This window comes from Cucumis melo, chromosome 8 (assembly GCF_025177605.1).
Source record: "Cucumis melo cultivar AY chromosome 8, USDA_Cmelo_AY_1.0, whole genome shotgun sequence".
Lineage (NCBI taxonomy): Eukaryota > Viridiplantae > Streptophyta > Magnoliopsida > Cucurbitales > Cucurbitaceae > Cucumis > Cucumis melo.
Window position 1 is genome coordinate 24483206 of NC_066864.1, and position 14700 is coordinate 24497905.

Consider the following 14700-nt stretch of genomic DNA (forward strand, 5'->3'; position numbering starts at 1 on the left):
TTCACGATCACGAACCAAGACAACCACTAGTGTTAACCTGCTATTCTTCGAACTTAGAACTTAGAACTAGGTTGTGGGACCCGTTAAATGAAGGAATATTGAGATAGGGATGACTTGGCCCTATGGAAGAAGGGAAGGAGTCGAGGTTGGAAGGCCTCTAAGTAAAGGGGAATTCCCTAGACGAAAAAGGTAAGGGGAAGGTTTCCCTACAACATAAAGAAGAAGAAGAAGGAAATGGAAGGGAAAAATCAGATGTCAAAGCTCACTTTTCTTGGTTCTCCTTTCTTGGTTGTCGGTAGTGGCAGCAGCTATCGGCTGCTGGGGTTTACCCATAGAGTAGAGTGTCTTTGTTCCTAACCGGAGGGAGCGGTATCGGCTTTCACTCTTGAAAAAGGGAGGAAAGAACCAACTATTTAGTTAAAGAGAGAGGTGACACAATTTCGTTAAAAATTTGAATAATTTCCAAAATTATCAAAAGTCTTCAAAAGAATTTTCAAAAGCAATTTTATAGAAAAATTACATGCAAAATGCATGAAAATATTTCACCAAAAAACAACACCTCATTCTCCACTTAAACTTAATGGAAAATATGTTTATATCTTATGTAAGCATTTGTCCACTAACTTTAGTCCAAGGGCAATATGGTCATTTGACAGATTAAGTCAAAGTCAATTTTATCCGGCTTGACTAATTTTGATCTCCTGAGCATGAATCTAAATTTATTTTTAAAAAATTCAAATCACATTTGAATATAAAGTCGGTCAAAGTTTGGCTTTTCAAAGTCAAAAGTCAACACTTTGACTTTTTACAACTTTGACCATTTCCATCAATTTTGAGTTTCCAAATATGAATATGTATTCATATTTTTAATATTTAAATCACATTTAAACATAAAGCTCTATAACCGATGACTATATTACATATATTTGTCGGTTTCTCTCTCTACTTAATTTGAATAATTTGAATTGTTCCAACATATTATTCTAAGTTAATTTCATATGAGCTAGCAAGGGAACCTAATGGACCTATAGATCATGGGCTCCAACGATCTGAGATTAACTGACTAAATCCTTTTAGACTGAGCTAATTAACAGTCGTTAATTAACGGATCATTCCACTAAAATTCTATAGTTGCACTTCCTTCAATATAAATATCTTTCTGTCTATCTGATATAACCATGATCAGTAAGTTAATCCTTCACAAGTTGTTCATAACTTCGACTAGGTCAAAATACCGTTTTACCCCCAAGACTACATCTTGTTCCTTAAGTCTCACTAATCTATTATTGAACATTTGGTTTAAGGTCCAACCTATAAACCGAACCCCTCTAGGGACAATGAGAGAGCAGGATCCCTTGTTCAAGACTTGGATTCAATCCCTAAGGAAACAACCTATCTACTAACCTTAAAACAGGTAGGAGTGAATTACATCTTGCACCCTATGTCCTTAATCATCCACTTAGTCTTACCCTTAAAATGGGAGGCTTCTTGGGTCATCGTCGTTGAGTTGCCCTTACCTATGCAGATCTAAGGACAATACCATTTGAAAAGAAGTTCATAGTTAGTTTAGGATTATGATTAAGTTACCTAGGTCATCATAATCGAAATAGTCAGTTTATAAAGTTAATGGTGTTATAACTTAAAAAGTGTTTATTTCATGGTTCCAGTCTTATGCAAACTCTTTACATAGGATGCCCCCACTCCTATGTCTCTACATGAACGATTCAGGATCACATCGTTTGTACTAACTACAGAGCGGACCGCATCCATAGTGTTCCCGGAATAAGAAACCTAACCTTATTCATACACTATAGACCGTATGGGCTATAAACTCGAACTTGATCCATGTTTATGTCTCTACATAAAGTTCAAGTCTACATTAGATAGCCTCGAGACCTTAGTTTATTGGATTTAAGATTATAGTATTCTATTTTCACTAATACATCCTCAATAGCCACTTTATTGAATAGAATAGAATTTTAACTACAAACTATGAGTTTTAGGATATAAATTCAAATAAGGTCAACACTAGTGGTGGTCCTAGTTTGTGTTCGTGAGAAGATATCGAGGATCAGAAGGCTTCAAAGGTATGTATTTCTCTTAAGTCTAATTTGTTTTAATTAGGGCTTATTAAACATGTTAAATTCTAAATTAGTTTAGATGCATCTAGAGTAATCTTTTATCTGTTCTTCCACTACACATGTCTTGTTTTTCTTTCAGTATTAACTATGATGAGACATATTCTCCGATGGTGGATACAATCACATTAATTAAGATTCTTTAATTGGCATGGTTGTGTGTGAAAATCTTGACATATGCATCTTATGGATGTATTCACATCATATTTATATGGATTTCTTGATAATTATATTTATATGAAAGTCCTATAATGATTTAAATGACCTAAAATATATAAATTAAGTTTTCGGGAGCTATATTCAATAAAGTTATAGAGATCACTATATGAATTAAAATAATCAGGACGAATATGGTATAATCTCCTAAGTGAATATTTGTTGAAAGAAAGATATCAAAATAATCCAATATGTCCATGTGTTTATATAAAGTTCACAGCAGGGTTTACTATTATAACTGTATATGGTGATGATTTAAATATAATTGTAACTCCTGAATAACTTTCAAAGACAACAGAATAAGTTCATAAAAAATTCGAGATGAAAGATCTCGAAAAAACAAAATTTTGCATTGACTTGCAAATTGAGTATTTAGTAGATGAGACTTTTGTTCATTAGTCAATTTATACAGAAAAGTTTTGAAAAGATTTTATATGGACAAAGCTAGGGGTGTAAATGGGTTGGGTTGGAAGACATTCTCAACCCAACTCATATTTTTAGGCTGTTTGAATTTGCAACCTGAATAACCCAAATTAAGTTTTCAACCCAACTCGTAAAGTATGAGTTGGATCGGGTTGGATTGTCGAGTTGTATTTTTTTTCATTTTTAAATTCTAATGTTTGTTAAGTTCAAAATTGTTCATTTAAAAAAAAAAGTTCAAAATTGTTGTATATTCAAATTTCAAACATACATAAATTCAAAATTTCATACATACATAAATTCAAAGTTTGAAGCATTCATAAATTCAAAGTTACAATCATACATAAATTCAAAGTTCTTACACATACATAAATCCAAACATTACCCATAAATGTTCATGAAGTACAACTATAATAATAAAAGAATAAAAAAGTTCTTAAAAATAAGAGAAGCCAAATATAAATTTCTAAAATCCATTCAAGCATCCCAAGCATTCAAAATTGTGTTGAAAATTTTAAAAACATACCAAGTAAGTAGTTTAAATATATAATATAAATGAAATGACGAAAATACAAGTATCCAACTTACCATAAAAATTGTCAACCCATAGATCATGTTTGCGATGTGATGGAGGACTTGATATTATCTCAAAACACAAAAATTATAAACTGTCATATAACTATATAAGAACACAATTTTCAATAAAAATAAAGGTTAGAGACAACACTTACCGTTCTCAATTTTTTCACAAATCTTTATTTCTTCAAGCTTTGGACAAAGATCCAATAAGGTTGTTTTGCCATGAACCCAATTTTGTGCACAAATTAAAGCTTCCACTGTTTTAGGTGATAATGAACTCCTAAAAGAATCTAGAATCCTTCCTCCAGTACTAAATGTAGATTCATAAGCCATAGTAGACATCAGAACGACAAAAATATCTTGAGCAATTTTTTTTTTATAAAATTTGGTATTTAACCCCGTTCAATTTCCACCAAGTCAGAACATCAAATTGATTTTTAGCTCCTCACAAGGGTTTAGATAAATATTGATCAACATCATTACTCAATTCTAAAGTATTTTATTCTTGTCTTCTTCTCTTGTAGCATGATAATACTCTACAACTCTCGTTAGTTTCCATCGTAACTCCCGAACTCAATAGTCTCAAACTATTACTTGATTCTACTTCTTCATAAACAACATCTTGATCACTCAAATCATTATGAAAGGCAAAGTCATCAACTTGTGATTTGTAACAATTATACAAATGCATCAAATAAGCTTCAATCTCATCAACAAGAACTTTAACCATAACATCATCATGTATACTTTCAAAGCAAAAAACAACATAGTCCAATATATATCAAGGGTCAAGCACCACAGCTAGAAATACAAACTTGTTAATTTTCACAACTGAACCTCAATACTTGTCATATTTTGACTTCATATTTTTGTAGCCATATTACGTAAAACAGAGTTATGTTTGTTGCTCCAACCAATTAAAAGATCATTAATCCCCCACATCTCATGAAAGAAAGAATTGGCAGTCACATATAAGAAACCACTAATCTTATTAGTGACATTATAGAACACCTTCATAAACATGACAAACACTTCAACATTTTTCCAATCAGAATTACTTGGTGGCCTAATCCTCTTCTTACTATGTTCATCTTCTGTAAAATAGTCTTGATAATCCAACTCTTCTTCCTCTAATATTTGAAAGCTTTTTCAATTTAAGTGCATGTTCAAGCATAAGATATGTAGAATTCCATCTTGTTTGAACATCTAACAAACAAGAGCTTTGCAATCAATTTTCTCTTGCTCCACATAAGTTTTAAACTTTATCAATCTTTTAGGGGATGATCTAACATACCGTACATCATTATGAACACAAGCAATAAAATCATGCATTTCTTTCAATCCCTCATTTACAATCAAGTTAATTATGTGAGCACAACACCTCAAGTGTAACAGTTCTCCTTCCAAGATTAAGGTTTTCCAACTTCTAAGCTTTTTCTTAATATACGAAATTTCCCATTCATTCGGACTTGCATTATCAAAAATTATAGAGAAGACTTTATCAATCCCTCATTCCAATAAACAACTCTCAATAAGCTTTCCAATAGTATCACCGTTGCGGTTAGCAACTTGACAAAAGTTTAAAATATTTTTAAGCAAAACTCAATCTGAATTAATAAAGTGTGCAGTGAGTACCATATAGTTAACATTTTGCAAAGAAGTCCATGTGTAAGTTGTCAAACATACCCTTTGAGAATTGCTAACTAAGAATGATTTCAATTTCTTATTTTTATCATGGTACAATTGATATATATCTTTAACAATTGTTACTCTTGAAGGAGGGTCAAACTTAGGACAAGCCACTCTACAAAAATGTATAAATCCTTATTCTCGATAAACTTGAATGACAACTCATCAACAATTATCATCTTAGCACATGCTTCCCTACATAATTTTTGACTAAAAATAGTACTCACAAAATTACTACCACTTTTTCCACCAGTAGAAGGTTGAAAAGTCAACATAGTTTGTCTTGTTTCTACTTCACTATATTGGTACTTCTTACACTAATTTTTTTAGTGCTTCCATAATGTACTAGCTCCACATGAGGCAATATCACAATGATACTCTTTATCACAATAATTGCATGTGCTCCTAGAACTATTCTCTTCCAACTTTGTGAAGTCATCCTATATAGTGGAAGTTGTCTTCTTAGTGACTCTAGCTCCCTTCTTTTCGGGTAGTGGTGGTTTACTTGGATTCACAATTTCCATTGCATTATTAGTGGAAGGGACATGACTAGGGCTAGTTTCACTATGTTGTCCACTACTTGTCTCCATGGTCCAAAAGAGTATAAAAACTAAAGTCAGATCACCCACACAATCATCCACACAACAACAAAATGTAAACAGAAAAGAAACAAACAATGAAATCTTAAAATAAATTGTTTTAATGTAAACAACAAGGAAACCCCAACGATGTAAACAACAAGACAACCAACAAGGTAAAGAGCAAGACAATAAACAATGTAAACAACAATAACCCTCATTCATTATGATTTGTACATGTAAAATCAATAACCCATTCATTATAATTGTGCATGTAAAAGCAAAGTCAAGTTAGTAGCAGCACTTTACTATGATGTGATCATGCAATGGAGATTAAATTTTATTTCTATTGGTATTGGTGTTCACACGAGATTTCCGAAGAAATTTGATTCGTGGAGTTGAACTTGTGTTGATGTTGTATTTACGTTGATTTGATGTGATGTGGTTCGATCTCTAGAATTTGATCCTTCGATTCTCTCTCAACTGGATGCTTATGCTTGATTTGAGGAAGCGAAGCACGTGATGTTCTTGAAGTTGGAGTCTTGGAAGAAATCTTGTATCTTCAAAGAAGCTTCAATCTTCGAGGCTGTTCTTGAAGTTGGAGACTTGGAAGAAAGCTTGTATCTTCAAAGGAGCCTCACTCTTCGAGGATGTTCTTGAAGTTGGAGACTTGGAAGAAAGCTTGTATCTTCAAAGGAGCTTCAATCTTCAAAGGTGGTCTTGAAGTTGGAGACTTGGAAGAAAGTTTGTATCTTCAAAGGAGCTTCAATCTTCGAGGATGTTCTTGAAGTTGGATACTTGGAAGAAAGCCTGTATCTTCAAATGAGCTTCAATCTTCGAAGGTGTTCTTGAAGTTGGAGATTTGGAAGAAAGCTTGTATCTTCAAAGGAGCTTCAATCTTCGAAGGTGTTATTGGAGTCTTGGAATTTCCGAAGAAAGCTTGTATCTTCAAAGGAGCTTCACCTTTGAGGGTGTTCTTGAAGTTGGAGTCTTGGAAGAAAGCTTATATCTTCAAAGGAGCTTCAACCTTTGAGGGTGTTCTTGAAGTTGGAGTCTTGGAAGAAAGTTTGTATCTTCAAATGAGCTTCAACCTTTGAGGGTATTCTTCAAGTTGGAGTCTTGGAAGAAAGCTTGTATCTTCAAAAAAGCTTCAATCTTTGAGGGTGTTCTTGAATTGGAGTCTTGGAAGAAAGCTTGTATTTTCAAAAGAGCTTCAACCTTTGAGAGGGTGTTCTTAAAGTTGGAGTCTTGGAAGAAAGCTTATATCTTCAAAGGAGCTTCAGAGTTGAGGAGTCTTCTATCTCTTGGGAGAATTCTCTTTAGATCTTCTGAAGTAAAAAATTTGCCTCCCCACAAATGAAGAGAACCCCTCTATTTATAGAGTTCTCTGGTGGGCCTTTATGGACTTGAGCCTGGTCTGGTCCATGGACCATACCTATGGGCTCAATCACATGGATTTGGGTCATATTTTATTTTAGGCTAAATTAAGCTTATTTTTAGGCTGAATTGAATTTTAGCATAAGTAAATAATATTTAATTGAACCAAAATAATTAATTTGATCCAATTGTCATAATAACGACACATGACATCAATAGAATTGTTCAATTTGTCTTTAAATTTAATTTGGGACACATGTCAATTTTTAGTTAATCCCAAATACAATTATTTTAGTAAATGATGTGGCAATTTGTGATTGGTTCCAAAATTTCTTATTCAACAATTGGCAAAGGAAACCAAAAACAAAAAAACATAAATTTTATTTTTGCAACATAATTATTTGAAGGAAAACCAAAAACAGAAAAATTGAAGTTTAAATTTTATTTATACCAAAAACAATAAATAAATAATTTTATACCTCATTTGAGATCACCATCAAAAACTGACTGAGAACACCAAGTGAGAAGACGAGGAAACGTGTCTTGCCCCGTCTCAAAGGTCGCATTTTGAAACGAAATGGAGGCATGCCGCCTAGACCCTCAATGTATTCATACTGCATAGTAAACATCGAACGCCTAGTAAGTAGAACAATTTCTCTCTTTTACAATTCTCAACGCACAACTTAAATGCTTAATTTCTTAACACAGCAACTTAAATTTCCTTAGCTTAGACTTATCGTCGAGCCTTTAATACTTAGCTTAACAATAACTTTCAACTACTTACGCAATAGACATAAGATAATACGGCGGAATGAGTACAAAAGTTTTCTTTATTGACTTAACACTTTTACAAAGTTCAAATAGAACTTAGACTTTTTCCTTACAACAAGACTTGAACATGATCTTCAAGCCTCCCTTTGTCTACCACATCTTCTTCAACTTTACATCTGGTTTACTTGCCTCATCATGTAGCAATGCGCCTTGTTCTCTCTTCGTTACCAAAGATGCAGCTCTTCGCGTTGAGGTCTATGGGAATCTAAGACCCCTTTCTTCAACCCTTTCTCCTCGAGTCACCAACATCCTAAATTGAGAGCAATCCTCAATAACCCTTTTCTCTCTGCGCCGCTAAACACTGCTTGTTGCAGTAGGTACCTAAATGTGTAAAGGCACAACTTAGTCCTTCTCCTCGATCGCCTAACCACCTCTCTTAGCAGACCGCATTTAGGGCTATTCCTCCTTTGACTCAACTTTTTGGCTCTCTAGCTTCCTTGACTTGGCCTTACCAGCCTGGGTAGTGCTCTCGCCTTCCTACTGAGCTGAGTCTTTTATGCTAAGGAGTCATGCACTTACCAACCAACTCCTTCAACACGAGATAAGATGACACAATTGTCATGCCACATAAGGCTACAGAGTAACTTTGCCTTCCCTTCTTAACTAGGCTATAACACCTGAGATCTATCCTTCACCTGGCTTCAACGCATGACAACATAGGAAGTAAAAACTTAAAACATAAGTTAAATGGACTTAATAAGTGATGAGTTTGGAAAACCCTTTCTGGGGAAAACAATAAGATTCAGTTAATAAATAATAACAAGATTGGATCGCAGACAAATAATTCACATCACATCAAACCACAACAACCCTTAACGCATAAATACGTTCCACGCATTCAAGCGAATACGCGTTCCAACTCATCATCAGAACCTAGATTCTCTCGTTGCCTGGACCTCGAATTCATACTCAACCAACGTCACGCGAGTTACCAAGGATTTACACCAGTGCCTCGTCACATTAGGATTTTCATTTAACGAGCGTCTCATTGCAACTCACTTAGACCTGACATTCTCCCTTCGACTAGACCTAGGATTCTAAACTAGTATCATGCAAGTTATTTGGGACTTACACCAACATCTTATGATAGATCTCTTATTTCCTCGATAGACAATAATTTCAAACGGTAAGTAGAAAGGTTAGCTTCCCAGCTTAATTTCCTCACATAGTATTTCAATAGTGACAATATCATATAAATAAGAATCATGAAAGAATACCTTTAAATGGTTGCCGATAAAATACCTTTTCCACGTACCAAATTTACAAACACAATATTAACTATTTATGGGAGTCATTGGTAAGGCCTTTCTTCCCTTCATGGAAGATTCACAGATATTCTACTTATGAGAGATACTAAAAAACAATCATTATTACAAAGATGCTTATTTGTTTAGGATGAATTACTCGCAACATTCATCCATAACTCAATAACTAACACAGAAAAGAATCAGCAATAAATGACAGTTTAGCAATCATGTTGAATGTTGGTTTGCCACTCACGAATATACTTAGCCTTGATCCTTTCCTTCTTAGCTTTTGGATTTCTCTTCTCGCCTAGCGATTCCTTTGACCAGTTGTTTAACATTCAGGAACTCTCTTCTTTATTTTCATCAAAAAATCTAACTCTTCTAAACAAAAACCACTAGTACAAATTTGAGTTTTAACGACACTACAAATCAAAACATTGTGTCGTTAAAAATAAAAAATGAGTAGGATGGGAGTAAAATGTGTCGTTGAAAATAGAAGTGACACACTATTTCTTGACACAATTCTATTGTCACAATTTAATTTTTTTAACACATTTAAAGTGTCGTTAATTAACGATAAATTCTTTGTGTCATTAAATAAACTTCCATGTGCGTAAAACACTTCAAGGTCGCGAGTTCAAATCCCAACCGAGTGTATTCCTTTATTCCCTATTTTCGAAAGACTTCACGCGCGCACTTTCTCCACTCTTCAGCCAATCTACGCATGCCACGTGTCATCTTCTCTTCACACACGCCTTTGATGTCTGTGTTCGAATCTCATAGCATGCAAATCATTTTTTCTCACATATTTTCTGTGGCAATCTTGTAAATATATAACTTTTCAAAAATCCTCTCTTTTCTGTTAAATTGAGCGCGCGCCTGACCCTGAAGTTATGAGTTCGAAACCCATGAAGCGGTTATTTTTATTTCTTTTCTATATATAACTCATTTTTCGTAAATCTTAATCAATTTTCAGTTATGTTTGATCCATTCATAAATCCAACTTCAATTTTCACCCAAATTCTCTCTAAATATCATTTTTTCATAACTCTCCATCTCATGGCAATTTTTTATTTCAATGGAGAAAATTTTCCAGCAAGATATTCCATTAATATTTTATTCCAATAGATGAGTAATCTTTTAAGAGGTAGGAGGATCATGAGTATTCAATTTCTTTGAGAGTTTCTTCCATTTTTCTTATAATTTAGCATGTTGATTCGTTAATTTTTGTTCAAGAACGAATTCAATTCCATGTGATCTCTATGAAACAATTTTTTAATTTGCTCTTGATTATTTAATTAATATGCAAGATACATTTTGTTTAGAAAATTAAAGTGCAAAATTCAATTGATTATCTTTGTCTACAAGAAATATTTTTTGATCCAATGGAGGGGTAATCTTTTAAGAGGTTGTAGATACAATATTTTGTCCATTATTTATTATTTTATTTTATTTATTTTATTTATTTACTTTATTTTTATTTTATTTTGAAAGTTGGATTTGAATTTGAATTTAACTTTTTCTTTTTTTTTAAAAAAAAAATGAATATTAGTATCTTCCCTATTTTCCCTCAACTCACCCAATTTTCTCTCCCACTTTCACCTTCTCCACTCTCCTCTCTATTTTTCCTCAACTAACCCAATTTTCTCTCTCACTCCCACCTTCTCCACTCTCCTCCCTATTTTCCCTCAACTAACCTAATTTTCTCTCTCACTCCCACCTTTTTCACTCTCAAAACACGATGATTTTTTTGGAGGTACGTTTGATTGAGATCAATTGGAAGAGTCGAAAATAAGAAACTATTCTGTCAAAGGTAAGACTTTCCTTTTGAGGGTTGAAAAAAGCTTTATAATTTCCTCTCTTTCCCTTACCTTTTGAAAGTGTGATAAAAAAAAAAATTTGTTGTAATTTCGTTAATTAATTTTAAGGTGACTTTAATTTTGTTAGGTTAGGTCTAAGGCTAATTGGGTTTAGGTTAATTAAATTTATTGTTGCATTAAATTTAGCAGATTTAGGCCAATTAACTCCGAATTTGTTAGATTTAGGTCATTTGAACTTAATGTCATTACTTGTTTTAATTTTGTTAGGTTTAGACCAATTAAATTTATGGTTGCTTCAAATTTAGCAAATTTAGGCCAATTGATTTGCTCCAAATTTGTTAGATTTAGGCCATTTTATTCTATATTCTTTAAATTTGTTAGGTTTAAGCTAATTGATTTAATTTGGATGTTGTTAATATTTTTTGTTTTAATTTGACTTGTAAAAGAAGTTTGTTAGGTTTGATATTTCTTTCATAAACCTATGTTATTTCTCAACCTGTATATTATATCCGATATATTATTTTATATTATATCTGATATATTATTTTATATTATATCCGATATATTATTTTATATTATATATGATATATTATTTTTAATATATTATTTTATATTATTTGCGATATATTTATTCTCAATCTGTATATTATTTCCAATATATTATTTCCAACCTGTATTATTTGTTAATTGTATTGTTTGCTGTATTATTTGCCAAATCATTTGCCAACCTGTATTATTTCTCAACCTGTATTTGTCATATTTCACATTGTTTTGCTAATAATAATAATAATCATAATAATAATAATAATAATAATATTTATTTATTTATTTATTTATTTTTCAATTTCTATAATTGCAAAATGTATGAAAAATTCATTTGTTTTTTGCCATAGGATATAAAAATTTGAGACAGGAAAGAAGTAATGTTTATTTATGGATTTTAACGTTCTTGGCTTGCAACTAGTATATTACATTTTCCAATTAGTAAAAAAAATTTCATTTTTCCTCACTTAGATGACTTTTTTTGCTTTTTTGAACTTCTGTCAATCTATGAAGTATCATGTTTTTTATGTTTCATTATCATTTAATTTTAACATTTATGAATAGTGATAGACTAAATTAAAAACTATAAGAGGATAAGATACGGTTGACATGTATTTAGGAATTTGATACTTTGTTGTGTTGACTATACTACAGTTATGGTAGTCATTGAAAAGCTATTTTGTTCAATCTGCTTAGACATATGTTATAGGAATCATGTTCTTTTGTAATTATTTTGGAGGAGGGGGGGTTAAGAGTAAGTTTATGCTAAGTTTCAACTTGATGCAAACTAGAACATTGCTTGGTTTGTAAAGATTAAATCAAAATTTACATTTGCAACATTTACATACTATGCTTATGCCTATGCTTATGTAGTCGGTGTTTTTTTTTTTTTTTTAATCTTTTCCATTCCTTATGGATCTTTTATTAAAAACCTTGGTTGTATGAACTTTGGGTGCTTATTTTGAAAAGTTTATTGGTCTACTTATTAAGAAGGTGATTTTTGTTTGGCATGTACTTAATGTTTATGCTTATGCATTTTCCGTAATGAATGTTGGTTAAGATTCATTTTCTTCAAATTTTCAGGTAGTTGAAGAATCCATGGACCATGGTATCGATCAAGTTCTCATTTATGCGTCAGTTTGATTAGATTAGATCACACATACATGTAATATTACAGTAAATTTATCTTTTGGATTATTATAAAATCTTTACCGATAATGTAAGTTATATTTTTTTATTATCAATATAAATATCTTTCCAAACATATGTGGGTAATGCTGAAATTTAGTATTTAACTTTTTAAAAGAAGAAATATATGACAGAAAAATGTGTGTTGCGAAAATGAAGAATAACGACACCAAACATGTGTTGACATATAAGCCTTTGAAATAGTGTTGTTAAAGCATATTTCTTGACAATAATTTTGTGTCACGAAACATTTACAACTACAATATATTAGTATCAAGTTATATTGAACGATGACTCACATAAAGCGTCATTATAAGAGTATTAATGACAATATATTGGTGTCTAGTGATAGATAACAGTGACACATTTAAATTGTCAATGTAATAGTATTAACGACAATATATTTGTGTTAAGTAACAGATTACGGTGACACATTTAAAGTGTTAAGTAAGGGTATTAATGACAATATATTTTTGTCAAGGTATAGATAACGGTGACATATTTAAAGCGTCAATATAAGGTTATTAATGACAATATATTCGTGTCGAGTAATAGGTAACGGTGACAAATTTAAAGCATCAATGTAAGAGTATTATTGACAATATATTAGTGTCAACACTTTACACGTGTCTCCTTATCGACTCGTCGTACCATGTAGCCAACCCAAACTCGACTTGTAGACTATTTGTCAGCAGTGATTGGACATTTCTCAAGACGCATACCTTATCTCCTTGGAAAGTGAAACTCTTTAATCACCTGACCTTCCTATTTTCTCAGGAAGTAACAGATATTTACTTCCTCTCAGCGAGTGGTCAAGTCATCCTTTACTTCCTCTCAGCGAGTGGTCAAATCATCCTAACAAGACACTTCCCCACCCTCTTCCTTACGCGTAGGCATTTCTTTTCGTATTACTATGCTAAACACCTAACTCTTGGCATCTAACGCGTGTTTCTTCCTCGCTAGTTTATTCTTATCGCGTCGTTTGCCCTTTCATGATGGGACTTAGACTTAAGCATTTCTTTTGGCTTTTCCTTTTTCCCCTTTGCATGTTTCCTTGTAGGATGTCCTATACTCCTATCCGAAATGACTTCCCAACAAGGATCCTCTCTACCCAAACTTCCTTTCTTCGAATTAGAGCCTCATGCATACTTCTTTTGTAGAATTTATTCTATGGTCAGGAATCTCTTCGTTCAGTATCCTTGTGGCATGGTCTTTATTGCGTTGGCAATACATGATTAGGGCCTCACAAGAAGGACGACTGAGAAAAGGGAGACGGACGACGAGGAAAGGGACGAACGATGAGGAAAGGGACGAATGGTGAAGACAGGAGACAAGAGACGAACGATGAATAGGGAGACAAACGATGAAGAGAGGGAGCAGATTTGAGAAGAGGAGAATATGTGATGCAAAGAAGAGAAATGGAGAATAAAGGAAAGCACACACGAGGAAGAGAAACATATGCTTCTTAACCTAATTATTCTTTTTAAGTTTTATTAAATAAATAATAAAATATATAATATAAATATATATATTATATTAATTCAGGTTGGGTTGGGTTAAACATAATTTTTCAACCCCCAACCCGAAAAAAATTAATTTTTCAACCAACCCAACCTGTATTTTAACCCAACCCAACCCATATAATACGGATTAAGTAGTCTAGGTTGTCGAATTACTCAAATTATTCTTACACCCCTAAACAAAGCACATTCATTGAACATCCCAATGCAAGTTCATTCACTAGATGTGAAGAAAGATATATTTTAATATCGAGATGAAAATGAAGAACTTCTTGGTTTGAAAGTATCATATCTTTGTGCAATTGGTGCACTAATTATGTATCTTGCTAATATTACAAAACCTCATATTGCATTTTCAGTAAATTTATTAGCTAGATACAATTCTTCTCAAACAAAAAAGACATTTTAATGAAATTAAACATATACACTTTTATCTCTAAGAAACAATTGATATGTGTTTATTTCATTCAAATAAATCAAATTTTGACTTAATTAGCTTTGTAGATTCTATCCGATCCACACAAAACAAAATCTCAAACAGGTTATCTATTTAC